This window comes from Xenopus laevis, chromosome 5S, assembly GCF_017654675.1.
Source record: "Xenopus laevis strain J_2021 chromosome 5S, Xenopus_laevis_v10.1, whole genome shotgun sequence".
In the NCBI taxonomy this organism is placed as follows: Eukaryota; Metazoa; Chordata; class Amphibia; order Anura; family Pipidae; genus Xenopus; species Xenopus laevis.
Genome location: NC_054380.1, coordinates 66021701 through 66035113, shown reverse-complemented (window position 1 = coordinate 66035113; position 13413 = coordinate 66021701). Strand labels below are relative to the sequence as shown.

The 13413-nt window shown below is 36.5% G+C and overlaps 1 pseudogene; it reads right to left on the bottom strand.

The window, feature by feature from the left end:
- The window catches only part of LOC108717952, a 108746-nt pseudogene that overhangs the window by 81641 nt on the left and 13692 nt on the right, over positions 1-13413 (bottom strand).

Here is a 13413-nt window from a genome sequence, read left to right as displayed (position 1 = left end):
AGATGAAAACTAACTCTGAAAACAGATTGCAACAGATAAAAAAAAATTGTTCCCAGACTCAATAATTAAATGGATGAGTTTTACTTAATAATTGAAACTCACCCATGGTCTTGGCCCTGTGCACATGTTCCTGCACTACGATGAACCATTAAACAGAATATTCCAAACATGGTGAACAGCAATCATGCAGACCACCATGTGACAATTTGGCAGCAGGGCACCTTTAACTTGGTGATTCAGATGGGCTTGGCACAGGGGATAATGTTCACGGGGGGTAAAACATAAACATTGATGGGGTGGTGTAATTCCTCTTTAATTTCCCTATGCAGAAGGCTTTCTGGCATATAGTGAATGTCACTGTGTTTGTATGCTGTGTTCTGGAGCGGCATCCAAGACTAGCGTTATAATATCTCTAACACATAATCACCCTAGAAACCAGAGAGCAGTTTGGAAGTCATAACAGAGGATGAACACAAAGTGCCTGAAAACATGATTAGCAATAAAAAAAATCAGTTAAATTGAACACTCACAGTCCTTGTGTTTTTGGTTGGTGGTTCTTTGATCCAAACAAGCAGAACACGAACCATTGCAAACTGGAAATATTCGAAACATGATTTCTAATAATTCAAGACGAATAAAGGGCAAATAAAAAATAGTTTGTACTAGGTTTCTATATAATAGAGCTGAGCAGTTAGGAGATGCATCCTACAACAGCAAATAAGTCTGATTGTGCAAAATCTTATTATAAGTAGAAATGTTAATGTACCATTTTGCAATCTCCTCAAAGTCTTAAGAATTCCCCTGGGTCTGCAAGTCTGATTCTGACATAAGTCTGCTATTTGCAAATTCTTATTATGCAGAGGAAACATTTTCATTAATTACCTTAAAATGGACAGTGATGCTCCAAGGCAGAGATGTATTTGATGCGTGTAAATCAAACAGCAAATCAATGGGACAATGCCTGAAAGAAAATAGCACTGATTAGAGAACAAAGCAGACATCCTAAAACTTTTGCACTGTGAACCACATTCAAATGTAAAACATGTTGGGGAGCCAAACAAGCATGATAAAAACTTCCAGAAGCTGCCGAACAAAGCCTATATTCAGCATCTGTCAATCCAATATGGACTGCCAGTCTGTTGCAGCCTCTCCTGGACTGTACACCAAAAAATATCAACTGCTTTTGTGGACTACATCGGGAGGGGAACTATCGCCAAAATGAAAATATAATATTAACTTCCTCATACTGAAATAAGACACTTTCTAAATACAATCAATTATATATAATGCATTGTTTCTGAAATAATCGAGTTTATATTCACTATTCCTCTCTCAGCATCTGTGTCTTTTCATTCTGTCTTTATGCAGCAGTTGGGTGTCAGATGAATGATCCAATATATCTTATAGGGGGGGCTCCCTTTCTTAGATGTATTAGAGCTCACTCAAATAACCGAATCCTGTACAAACAAAATCTAACAAAATAACTGCCTTTTGCACAAATTCTGCATGTAGAGAGACAGGATTTCTGGTGATTTTATTAGAGTGAGCTCTAATACATCTTCTAGGCAAAAGGACCCCTCCTATAAGATATATTGGATCTAACGGTCAATGAATATCTGACACCCAACTCCTGAATGAAGACAGAATGAGGAGAAACAGATGCTGAGAGAGGAATAGTGAAGATGACCTTGATTATTTCAGAAACAGTACAGAATTTCTAATTGATTGTATTAAGAAAGTTTCTTATTTCAGTATGCTGAAGCTGATATTACATTTTCATTTTTCCAATACTTCCCCTTTATGCAACATGTTGCTCAAAGCCCACTGGTTGGAGAATAACATAAATCAATATTTAAGATGCAGAAGTAATTTCTTTTGTGAATTAACGACTTTTCTAGTTTGCCCCACTACTTGTCTAGTCCAGTTTGGATGACAAGTTTCCATGAAGAGAAAGGCACAGAATGAATGCGAGTCTGTCTATTTACAAAAAAATCACAATAATCCTCTATATGTAAGCTCATTGTCGAACACCAAAGAAGTACCAGTTATACTGAGCCAAGTATTCCATATATTTCATTTTATTTTGTTTCTGAAATGTAAAAGACGCACCAGGGGACAATATATGACCAAAAGTAGGGTCTCTCTGTAACTTCCACTCCAAAATATCTTTTGGCTTGGCATCCTTATATAAATTAGGCAAATATTTATTAAGAACCCTCTACTACTCTCTGTAGAAAGATAAATCTCCTTTTTTTCTTAAGTCCTGGCCTCTCCGGTCTTTTCTCAATTTAATATTTCTGGGAACCAATTCACAGGATATCTATAAACAAAATGCCTATTGCATGTAATCAATAGGGAATCAGGCCAACACAGGGAGGCAATTCAACTCCCCTAAAGTCCCATACATTCAAAATTCGACTAGTCAAAATTTATTGATACAATTTAATTTGTTAAACTCAAACTAATTGAAATGACCAGAAAACTCAATTTTAAAAACTCGAAGGCTACAAGCATCACCAAATTGATCCCTGGGCGTCTCCCATTGACTTATACATGAATTAGACTTTTTAGGTGGCGTATAGTCGAATTACAATTCTTAAAGGGCCAGAATGATAAATCTCGAAATTCAAATTAAAACTCAAATCGAGTTTGGATAATTCACTTCGACCCTTAATAAATCTGCCCCTTCCTGAATTCACAGAAACTGACAAAAACGTATGTCCATAACTGTACATTTATGATAAATCACTCTGTCAATGCCCCATCAGCCACTCCTCTTTAAAGTGATATAATTATAGACAGCACTACACAGTCACAATAAAAACAGAGAATATTCATATTAACATGGTCCCTAATCAATTAATAATACACCAACCATAATGGATGATTTGATCATGAAAGGGGTTTCTGGAACAATCTCTTCCCACCAACCCATATAAATACTGGTATATAAAAAAAAACAAAGTCTCTTTATTTCATGTGATCCATTTAGGTTTTTAAAACATAGTTTCTTATACACCTTGCGCAAATTATGAAAAATAGGAAGTATGTGGAAATCTGTAACTAAATTAACCTCAATAGGAGGACTTTTTCGAGGGGACCAGAGATTTAAAAAGTGACCTGGAGGTGGTATCTCTACTTAATTTCTAGTAGATCTGTAAGTAATATTCAGTGTCCAATAGCATCATAATCATGAACTTGTAACAGTGTTACAAAAACAGGACTGTATGCTCTTCACAAGGGATTGATCAGAATTTTAAATATAATCAATGACTGAACAGACTGAGGATATCATTTTAAACTACAAGTGACTATCCTTATTCTTAAAAATTTTATTGCAGACAAAGATATGTGACCAGTTTAGTTCTAAAGAAAATGTTATAAACAATATCTTTATGTAGTCAGGATGCAAAGTACCCTTTCAAGTAGCTACATGCTATTTTGCATGCTCTTTCGGTGGTATATGTGCGAGGTTTTTATCTAGCAAAAAATGCTCCCACAATTGATTGCAGAAATACATTTTGAACAAAATGTAACAAGCATAGAAGGATCACATGCCCAAAACACTATGTAAATAAGGGGTTCTCCCTGGGCCACTTAGCGATCTTCAGTATCTGAGGGCAGGTTTTACAATTATTTCAGATTCCTGTCTACTTTGAAGCCCACTGAAGCTCAGTTTAAAAGGGGTTATTGAGATGCATTTGCTGCATATGTTTTACTAGAGGGTTTGCATAATGCTGAGGCTCATAACTATGTTTCAGTAGCATTTAAAAATGTAATTAAAAATAATTTATTTATTTTTAAAAATAAAGACACACTATCAGATTAAGGTGTATAAAGGTCTGCTATTAAGTGTTCTAAGCATGTTAAGGACAGAGGACATTGGTTGGGTTATTCCTGCATTACACTCCATGGGTCAAGTCAAGTTGAGAAGGAGGTATAGTCCTAATTTTGCAGAGAAGACTGTTAGCTGGAGCAAACATCAGGAACAGCACAGTTTCTCTCTAAGAGGGACTTTAAGCTTCATGTTGCAATGTGGAAAAGGTGGGACAGGGTTTGAATGACTGATAGCCAGATGAGAAGCAAATTTTCATTATTTTCTATCAATATAAGGAGTAATATGTGTTTGTGAAATAAATATATATTTATTTTTGGCAGTTTAGAAAGCATTTATGTACCTTTTCTAAATAAGCTTGCAAGGGACAGTGTAAGCCCCACATGCCCATGAGGATAATTAGGTACATTTGTCACATAACTTGTGCCTCAGGTAAGATGAGACTTATAATCAAACAAAGTTTGCTGTTTTAGAACATGTCCTGAAAAGTTAACTGGGGTAGAGATAGCATTGAGTTACTTGAATTATTTGGGTTCACACAAACAATTTCAAAATCGCGGGAAAAGTGTAAAGTGGTTCACATGAGTAAAGAGAGATGTGTTTTCAGGAGATTTTTTATCCACTGGTAGTGCAGATTCCCCATGGGAGACAATTGTCATGTCTTATGTTTTACATGCATTCATTCCAATTATTGCAGAGGGGCAGGTATTTTCAGGCATATTTTCACTTTATTGCCTACAGGAGGGAGGGAGATTTCCATGGGTGACAAGGAATCCTGATATCATGGACCTAAAGTGGTCTAATGACCTAAACGACATGAAAAGTTAAAATTATTTTTTTTCCAATTTCTTAGGCACTTCCCATGAGTAAAATCTAATAACCTTCTGCCCTGGGGTATTTTATACCACTGGTAAAGGCAAGATCTACAGAAAGAATTTAGATCCTTCATTTGATTAGACAGTAGGGTCATGGTAATTTACAACAAAAATAATATGTTTGTGTATACTGGTCTATTATTTATATTATATTTTATACTTATATTTATATTTTAAACACTTACTGAATAAAAAGTGGTTCAGTATTATTTGACCTTTCAACCAGATGTTTTCAAGAATTGTGGGTTCAGGTTCCCCTTTGTGAATATTTGTTCAGTGCTTCCCTTACCTTAAAACAACCTTAAAGGCATAAAGAAACATTAGCAGCAATTGGCTTCAAAAAGATAGGAGTACCATTGTAGACAAAAAAAATACAGCTATGGACAAAATAAATAAGCTCATATCGAGACTCCTTTGGTCAAAGTATGAGAAAATATATATATATATATATATATATATATATATAGATAGATAGATATATAAAAAACAAGGGAAAGTTGCAATGTGCAATGAGGCTGTGACCACAAAATACATATAGACAAATACTTACAGTATAGTTTCTTAGTTTATACAGGAGCAGTGGCCAGCTCCATGTTGTAGCTGAGCTCCCACCCTTCCCAGCTATAGTCAGGTGAACCCACTGGTCAGGGCCGGAACTAGGGGTAGGCAGAGAAGGCGCGTGCCATGGGTGCAAAGCTAGGGGGCGCCAGGCACGTACATTACCTGCCGTCTACCCCTAGTCCAGTCCCCTCTCTCCTTGCCAGTTTGCGCTTCTATGCGCTCGTTGAAGCGTGTGAGCGTCAATTCATGCATGCGCATGTTGGTGCACGCGAGCGTCACTTTGCGCATGCGCACTGCCGTTGATTTGCGCATGTGCACTCCCAGCCGCCGCTGTGACCAGCCAGGTTGCCTAGGGTGCCTGGCGGGTCTGGCCCGGCTCTGCCACTGGTGGCTAATAAAAGGGCAACCAAGTTTGGGAGTTTTAACCTTGAAAGTAAGTTGCAGGTAAAACTTAGTCCCTTTGTAAAATGTATAATGATGCAATTGTATATGTCTATATGTATTTTGTAGTTATACAGGAGCAGTGACCAGCTCCATGTTGTAGTTCTCACCCTTCCCAGCTATAGTCAGTTGATCCCCCTGGTGTCTAGCAAAAGGGCAGCCAAGTTTGGGAGTTTACTTTGAAAGCAGCTAGTAAGTTTCAGGTAAAACTTAGTCCCTTTGTAAAATGTACAATGAAGCAATAGAATTCTTAATTAATCAGATGAAAATTGAGCGTAGGACTGGCCAGATATGGGATGACTTTGACATAGTTGGCTAGCTTCAATATATTGCAATATATGGACAAACAATCCCTGTTTTGTTTAAAGGGTAAGGCATTTTTCAGTAGCAGTATGCACAAAATGTCTATGTCTTAAATATATTGATAATGTATTTGTCTATAATATATATATATATATATATATATATATATATATATATATATATATATATATATATATATATATATATATATAGAGCCATGAACTTTAAAACAGTAAATTCTATCCTTATAAACGGTTTATTACAATAAATAATATACCTGTGGTTGTAAAATATAAAGATATTAGAAGTTACCTCTGAGTTCCATGACCTGTTTATATGGTAATGGAACTCCTCAGTGAATTCTAATATCCTTATATTTCACAAGAGGGGATACTGTATAAATCTGTTTGGCCTTAATTCGAACTAAAAGCAGCATAATAAAGGATGGCAGTTTTCTTCAAAATGAAAAATAAAGACATTTAAAGACATAACAGCCCATTTACAACCTCAGCCACAGTGCAAACTGGATTAAAATTGCCACATTTTTAACCCACAATACAAAACCTTTATGACGTTTGCATAAAAAAGTACATTCTAGGAAGTGGCTTTCTTCTATAAGTGTGTACTTGGTCATGTCATCCAGGTCTGCTCCCTCTCATGCTTTAAAATACACAAACATAATCAGGTTTAATTTGTACTGAATAATGTAATAAAAGTTTCCTTGTTTTACACAAAAATGGTTCTGTAAGATATAGATATATTGACAGGTATGAATAGAATTTGTGATTGTGATTCAAAAACTGAACAAATATAATAATCATTTATTAAAACCATGGCTCTGAGTAATGTGCCACAGAAAAGTGTGGTAGAGTAATAATGATTGAAATTATTTTTTGACCAATCAGTATGTAAATGAGCACATTGTCCTTTTCAAGAGAAAAGCAGTATACTCGTTCTTGCTTGTTTAATCAAATATTGCCATCTACTGGGCATATGTTGTTGACAGAAAAAAATATGCTTCCTCTTTAATTGCTCACATACACAAACAAAAACAATATTTAGGATCATTGCCTTGTTGTAAGAGCTATCACCTTTTCAGCTTTAGCTTCTTGTCTATTTCATATTGGCATCCAGAATTTGCTGTGGAATCCATTCTTTGGTTTGCCATGCCACTGGCTGCCACACAAAGCATTCACCCCCATGTTTAACTGTTGGCAATATTTTTTTTTCATGAAATGCTCCTTTTATTCTCAAAATAAATCTTTAGTGATAGTGATTTTTATTTCATCAGGCCAAGGACTTGTTTGCAAAAGGCCCCTAGTTTGTCTAGATGTTGTTTTGCATTCCTCAAATGTTGACATGTGTGAGTGATAAAGTTGGAGGTAAGCTTTCCTTCTGATACTTATGTAACACCTATTTGGGCCACTCGGGGTAAATTCACCAGCTAGAACTCTAGAGCATGGGTTACACACGACTTACACCCAGGGCAGGGCCTTCGCTAAGTGGAAGTGTTCCCTCTATGGTGTAGTACAACTACATCCCTCCAGGCTACTGTGCACACAAAAACAACTTGGGTGCCAGGAGGTTCTTAACAATCAGGAACGGTTTATTATGCCAAAAAGGGCAAATGACCACAGGTTTCAGTACTCACGCAGGAGTTGAGGAAAACAGCATATTGAGAGTTCACACAGAGCAAAGGCAGGCTCACACAGAGAGTACACAGGCAAATGCAGTACAACCTTTCCCTCCTGGAAATTGTCAGGCAAGCAGCTTCTACCCTACAGTCCCTCTTCACTGAGGTCCCTGACTGGAGGCAACACACAGAGCCTCTGGGAAGCTACTCCCTTTCTGCAAATCCTTGCTGGAGCTTCAGCTGCTCTTTCTCTCTATCCTATCTGCCTTTCTCTCCTAGAGAGACTATGACAAGTCTGCCCTAGTATATCTGTTCCTCATTCACGGGGTTACCTGGTCCCTGACTTGGACACATGCCTTCTTCTGGGCCTATTGCACTCAGTCCCCCTGAGCACATCCAGCTGGAATCACATCCAGAGGCAAAAGAGGAAGTGGCCACTTCCTGCACACACTAAATAGGAGTGTATCAGAGCAGTGTCATCAAATCTCTCAGCCTATCACTGTAAAGGTTATTCTGTAACAGGGATTCTACCCAATAACCCAAGGAAATGGTGAAAAGATTAACTCTATAGGGCCTGTATCCCTATAGGGCCCTACACTTACACAAGCAACTCTGCATTTTGGATTGGTGCAACAGCAAATGTGCGTCAGCCCAAATCTCCTGCAGGTCCTTTGAAGTCATTTAAGTGTTGTCTTTGCTGTTCTAGCCAGTATTCAAACAGTTTTTTTCAAGCTCTCATGGTCTTCCAGATCTTGCCTTGATTCCCACTGCCCCTTCTGGCACAGGCCTGGTATACCAGGCCAGACAAGCAAGCTCTTTTCTGTCTCTGGATTTCCTTTCTGGTACTGAGCATACACACTGTAGAGCAAAAGTTCTGCATTATTATTTATTTTAAATAATTATTTTAGTCTACTGAGCATGCACACATTCCAGACCAGCTGCAAGGGATCCCTTGGGAAATACATGAATGCAGTGAGATATGCCCATTTGTAGTGTAACACTTGGGTCACTGCTCAAGGCGAACCGAAAAGTGGCATGGGCCAAAATGGCAGCTGCAGGCTCCAATAGAGTGGGCAATGAGGCAGCTCAGGAGGCTGAAGGTGCCCACATACTGAGAAGGTGCCCACATACAGACAGACAACTGTACCAAGCTTGGTCTATCTATACCAAAATGATGGTCTTCCCAATACATCAAATATCAAGTAAAAAAAAAACAAGGACAACATTGGCTCTAGTCAACAGCAAATAGTGCACTTGTTTCCTTATATGGAAGATTGTTTGACCTGAGTGCTGAATATTCAGACTGGCCCAATTCCCCCTTTTATTTCATCTTAAACTGTTTCCTTCTTCAAATCCGTTTTACCTTCAATTTACCCCAGGTGCCATTTTTTGCTCCTATCCATGTTTTGCCCTATACTGCTTCATTTATTCTCTACCTCAATTGCAGTTCAGTTCTTCATAACCACTTTTAATATACTTGCTGCCACCCCTGCCTGACTGAGCACATTGTTGTGCAATCATGACAGAGGCAGATGTATTGGAAATGTAAGCCAAAAGTTGTATTCGAACTCTTGCCTGGCTTGCCAATATGTATTCACACTGCTAGCTGGACCAAATATGGAGTAGCTTCAAATTCCCTGTTTGTCCTATTTAATTCACAAAGAAACAAAAACACATTTATTTTTTTGCGATGAAAACAAAAGGCAAAGCATGTTCCTCCCAAACCCTATTCATTGAATTTAACAGGGATAAACTACCCCTTAACGATAAAACATTTTTTTCCAGGGGAAAAGTAAGTAAAGTAAAGTAAACACAACAGGCAGCATGTAGAGTTCATGTTAGCTAAAGGTCCATATACACTAATTTTTTACATTAGAATTCATTCATTAATAGAAAAGTGAACATCTACCCAATATAAAATATTAGACAAAATACATTACATATACACTAATTTTTTACATAAGAATTAATACATTAATAGTAAAGTGAACATCTACCCAATATAAAATATTAGACAAAATACATTAATTACAAGTTTTTAATGGTCATAAAGTTAACTTAAGTGCTAAAGCATCATTACAGGTACAGTATACTTTCCAATGCAGTACACAAATAGTGGAATTTTCCTATAATGATAAAAAATAACATCAAAATGGGAGAGGACAGAGAGGTCTTAAATAAATTACTATCTGTATGTTTATACCAGCTCTGTTTACAAACAGCTTTTGATATGAAATCATGCTTTCCCAAATGGACATTATAAAAATGGATGTGGGTATTAGAAATTAAATGCTCTATCTTTTCTACTTATGTTGCTAGAATTCAAAACAATCTGCATAGTGCTTAGTACTATAATGTGCAGATCCACTCAATATGCAGGATTATGCAGGGGTGCCACTTTTTCTAAGTAAAATACTCAGATGCTAAGATACCCTAAATACATGAATATTTTCAGAATCACTCATCCAGAGACCACTGATCAGTTCATTCTAAATAACAAATGAAACCTGAAACGCTGTACATTAACAGTTGCTGTTCTACACTTTCTAAAAGTGAAATTTTTACCAAAGCTGAAAAAAAATAAAAATAGTCATTACCAGAATGAAAACATTTTCAAGAAAACAGCTAAATGTTTCCCTTAAATGGAAACTGTTAAATAAATAAAGAGGACACAGTTCAATAGATTGCATCATTCTAGCTTTTCTACATAAATGAGTTTGCATAATTAACACAGAAGAATCAGATTATGGCTTACCTTTAGAATATGAATTTCTAGTTTCCAATGTATGTAACTAGCTTTATCTTTGGTGAAAAAAAAAAAAGAGTACTGGTTGTTTTCCAGGCAAATGCTCATAAGTGTAGCATAAGACCAGTCACCTAGGCATGAGCGAGTGCCACAGGAAACTAATTGTAGTATTCACAGCAACAGTATTTAAATACCATGAGAATATATAGCAGTGCACATTTTATAAATGTGTGCCCATCATGGATACAGTGAATCTAATGCTCTTAAATGGAAATTTATTTTCATGCCTTTTGTCACCAGTCCGGGAGATAATTTTGCACAGGTGACAAAATACCCTGTCTGCCATTGCCCTTAACGAGGTGAATGTAAGATTCTTACATTCTCTGTGTACAAAGTAGCATTTCACATGGTCACATGTCTGTGCCACAACTACCATTCCCCTGCTGTAAAATATTTTTTTGTTTTATGTTAAGCAAAAATTCTGGTTTTAGTGCAGTGAGTTTAGCATCAGCTAAATAATTAGTTTAATCCATTGTTTAGACAAAGCTTCCCTTGATACACACAGAAGTCAAGTGAGATTTCTGCTGGTTTTGCAACAATTACAACCACTTTTACAAAAGTCAGAAGTTTATTAGCCCATACATGACACCTAAATGCATAAACCCCTAGAGATCCAATTGCTGGTCCATCATCTGGAGTAAATCAGATTTGTCTAATGATCTGCCTCCCCAAATTCATGACTGACCCTAGAAATGGTGTTGAATCAGAGAAACCACAGACTCTGTGAACCGTGTGGAATTTCTATTAAGATTACTTTCATTTTTAGGCATTATTATTTTATCAATACATCCATAAAATGCATAAGAGAATTAAAAACAATACAATATAGTGACTGTCTTCTCAAGCAGTATGCTTGCAAAGCATGATACAAGTGAAATGCATAAATGTGATTTTAAGACAACAAAAAAGATGTTATAAAAGTTAATATTATAAGCTCATAGTATAGTCTGCAACTTAGTTGAAATTAGAAAAGTAGTGTAATGCTGGGAACACTAATACCAACACAATTTCAATTCTAAAAAGGTTTGAAGTCCACAATACTCGAAATAGCATTGTAAAAAATGTACAAAACATCCTAAATATGAATGCATGGGGTACACTGAACAGTTTGATGCCCATTGGACATAGGATTACCAATGTTTCTGGTGTTTAGAGACCCCAAAATTAAGTCAGGGCATAAAAAATTGTCCTGGAAGCCACATCAGCTAATGAATGATCAACACATTTACTGCATTTTTTGCAGGGTAGAAACACAGAAATATGCTGACCACCAAAAACCATATATTTTTGGAAAATACACATTCAGCCGAATCTAAAATGGGTAAACGTGTCTACGTTTACCAAAATTGTCAGTTTTGATGAAATATCTGAAAACTGCCTCAAAGCTTCCAATTTCTAGCATCCTATCTCCCACATAACATTAGGTACCAGGAAAAAACACCCTAAACATGAATGCCAGGGGTCCACTGAAGCCTTTCTATTCTTGAGGCTTACGAGTGTCTTGCACCTTGCAGTGCAACATCTGTAATTACTTTCATGCAGTCTTCTCTTTATGGTAGACTTGGATATTAATACACCTAAACTATAGATTTTGCTACTCCTCATATTGTAGCAATTTTTTGGATGGATTTTTTTCTGTTTTTGCGGATGACTTGTTTCACCCCCCTCAAATCAACTCCAGGGCTTTTATCTGCTTCATTAATAATGACATAATGAAGGAATTGCTCACACCTGCCCATGAAATAGCTTTTGAGTCAATAGTCCAATTACTTTTGAGCCCCTGAAATAAAGTGATTGTGTTAAAAAAAGGCTTTAGTTCCTCACTTTTTTTTTTTTGTAATTAAATTTTTTTTAAATAGACAGAGAAAAGTATATTGTCAACATATGGAGCAATGGACGAACTTGCTAGGTATAATATACAAAACAATATTCTGTTTTTAACATCAATCAGTATCAAAATATATTATTCATACATACTTTGCTATCTATCTATGGTGGAGTGAAACTCCATTTGTCCCAATATTCTTGATTCAGCATATTTTGTGGCATTAGTCATTATGGGAGGGGGGTTTAAATAAAAGAGAAAAGAAAGAATCAGGTTAAGAAAAGAGAAAAAGGAAAGGGAAAGAAAGAGGTATAGTTATCAGGTTCTAAAAAGATTGTAACATCTCATGCTTAACAAATGGTACCTCTAGCCTGCAAATCATCCAGGTGCTGGACCCACGGATACCACTCTAGCTCCCCCTCGTAGCTTCTGTCTTCTCCCATTGCTCTGATCCAGTTTATCTTCAATATCAATGCTTGTCGCCCTGGGATATTTGTTTTTTTCCAATTTGCTGCTAATAAAGACCTTGCTGCTGTAAGAATGTGAGTGGCTAATTTGTGAGATTGTGAAGAGTGTATGTCTCTAATCTTCATTCCTAATAGGAATGTTTGTGGTGTTGCTTGTATAGAGCAATGTAAAACCTCAGAGAGCAGAGTTGCTACCATTTTCCAGAATGTTTGAGCTATTGTACAAGTCCACCAGGTGTGCAAGAAAAATCCCCTGTCTCCACATCCTCTAAAGCAGTTTGAATGATCCGGATTACCACTACTTTTAGTTTATCACATTTTTATGCAATCTTTTTGTTCAACCCACTGAATTAAGCCTGAAAGTTTGCAGTTCAACTGCATCTGAGTTGTTTCATTTAAAATTGATTATGGTAATGTACAGAACCAAAATTAGAAAAAGGTTGTCTCTGTCCAAAGATTAATGGGCCTAACTGTTTTTTCGAAAAGTACACATTCTGACAAATTAAGAATGGGTAAATACATATTTCGATGGCAAACTACCGAACTGCAAGGCCAAGCTAAATATAGTGGTTTTTAACAAATTTTAGAAACTCGTCACAAAGTTTGCATTTTACCCTATTATATGCCCCACATTTCATAACGTTTCAACATAAAACATTCTAAATAT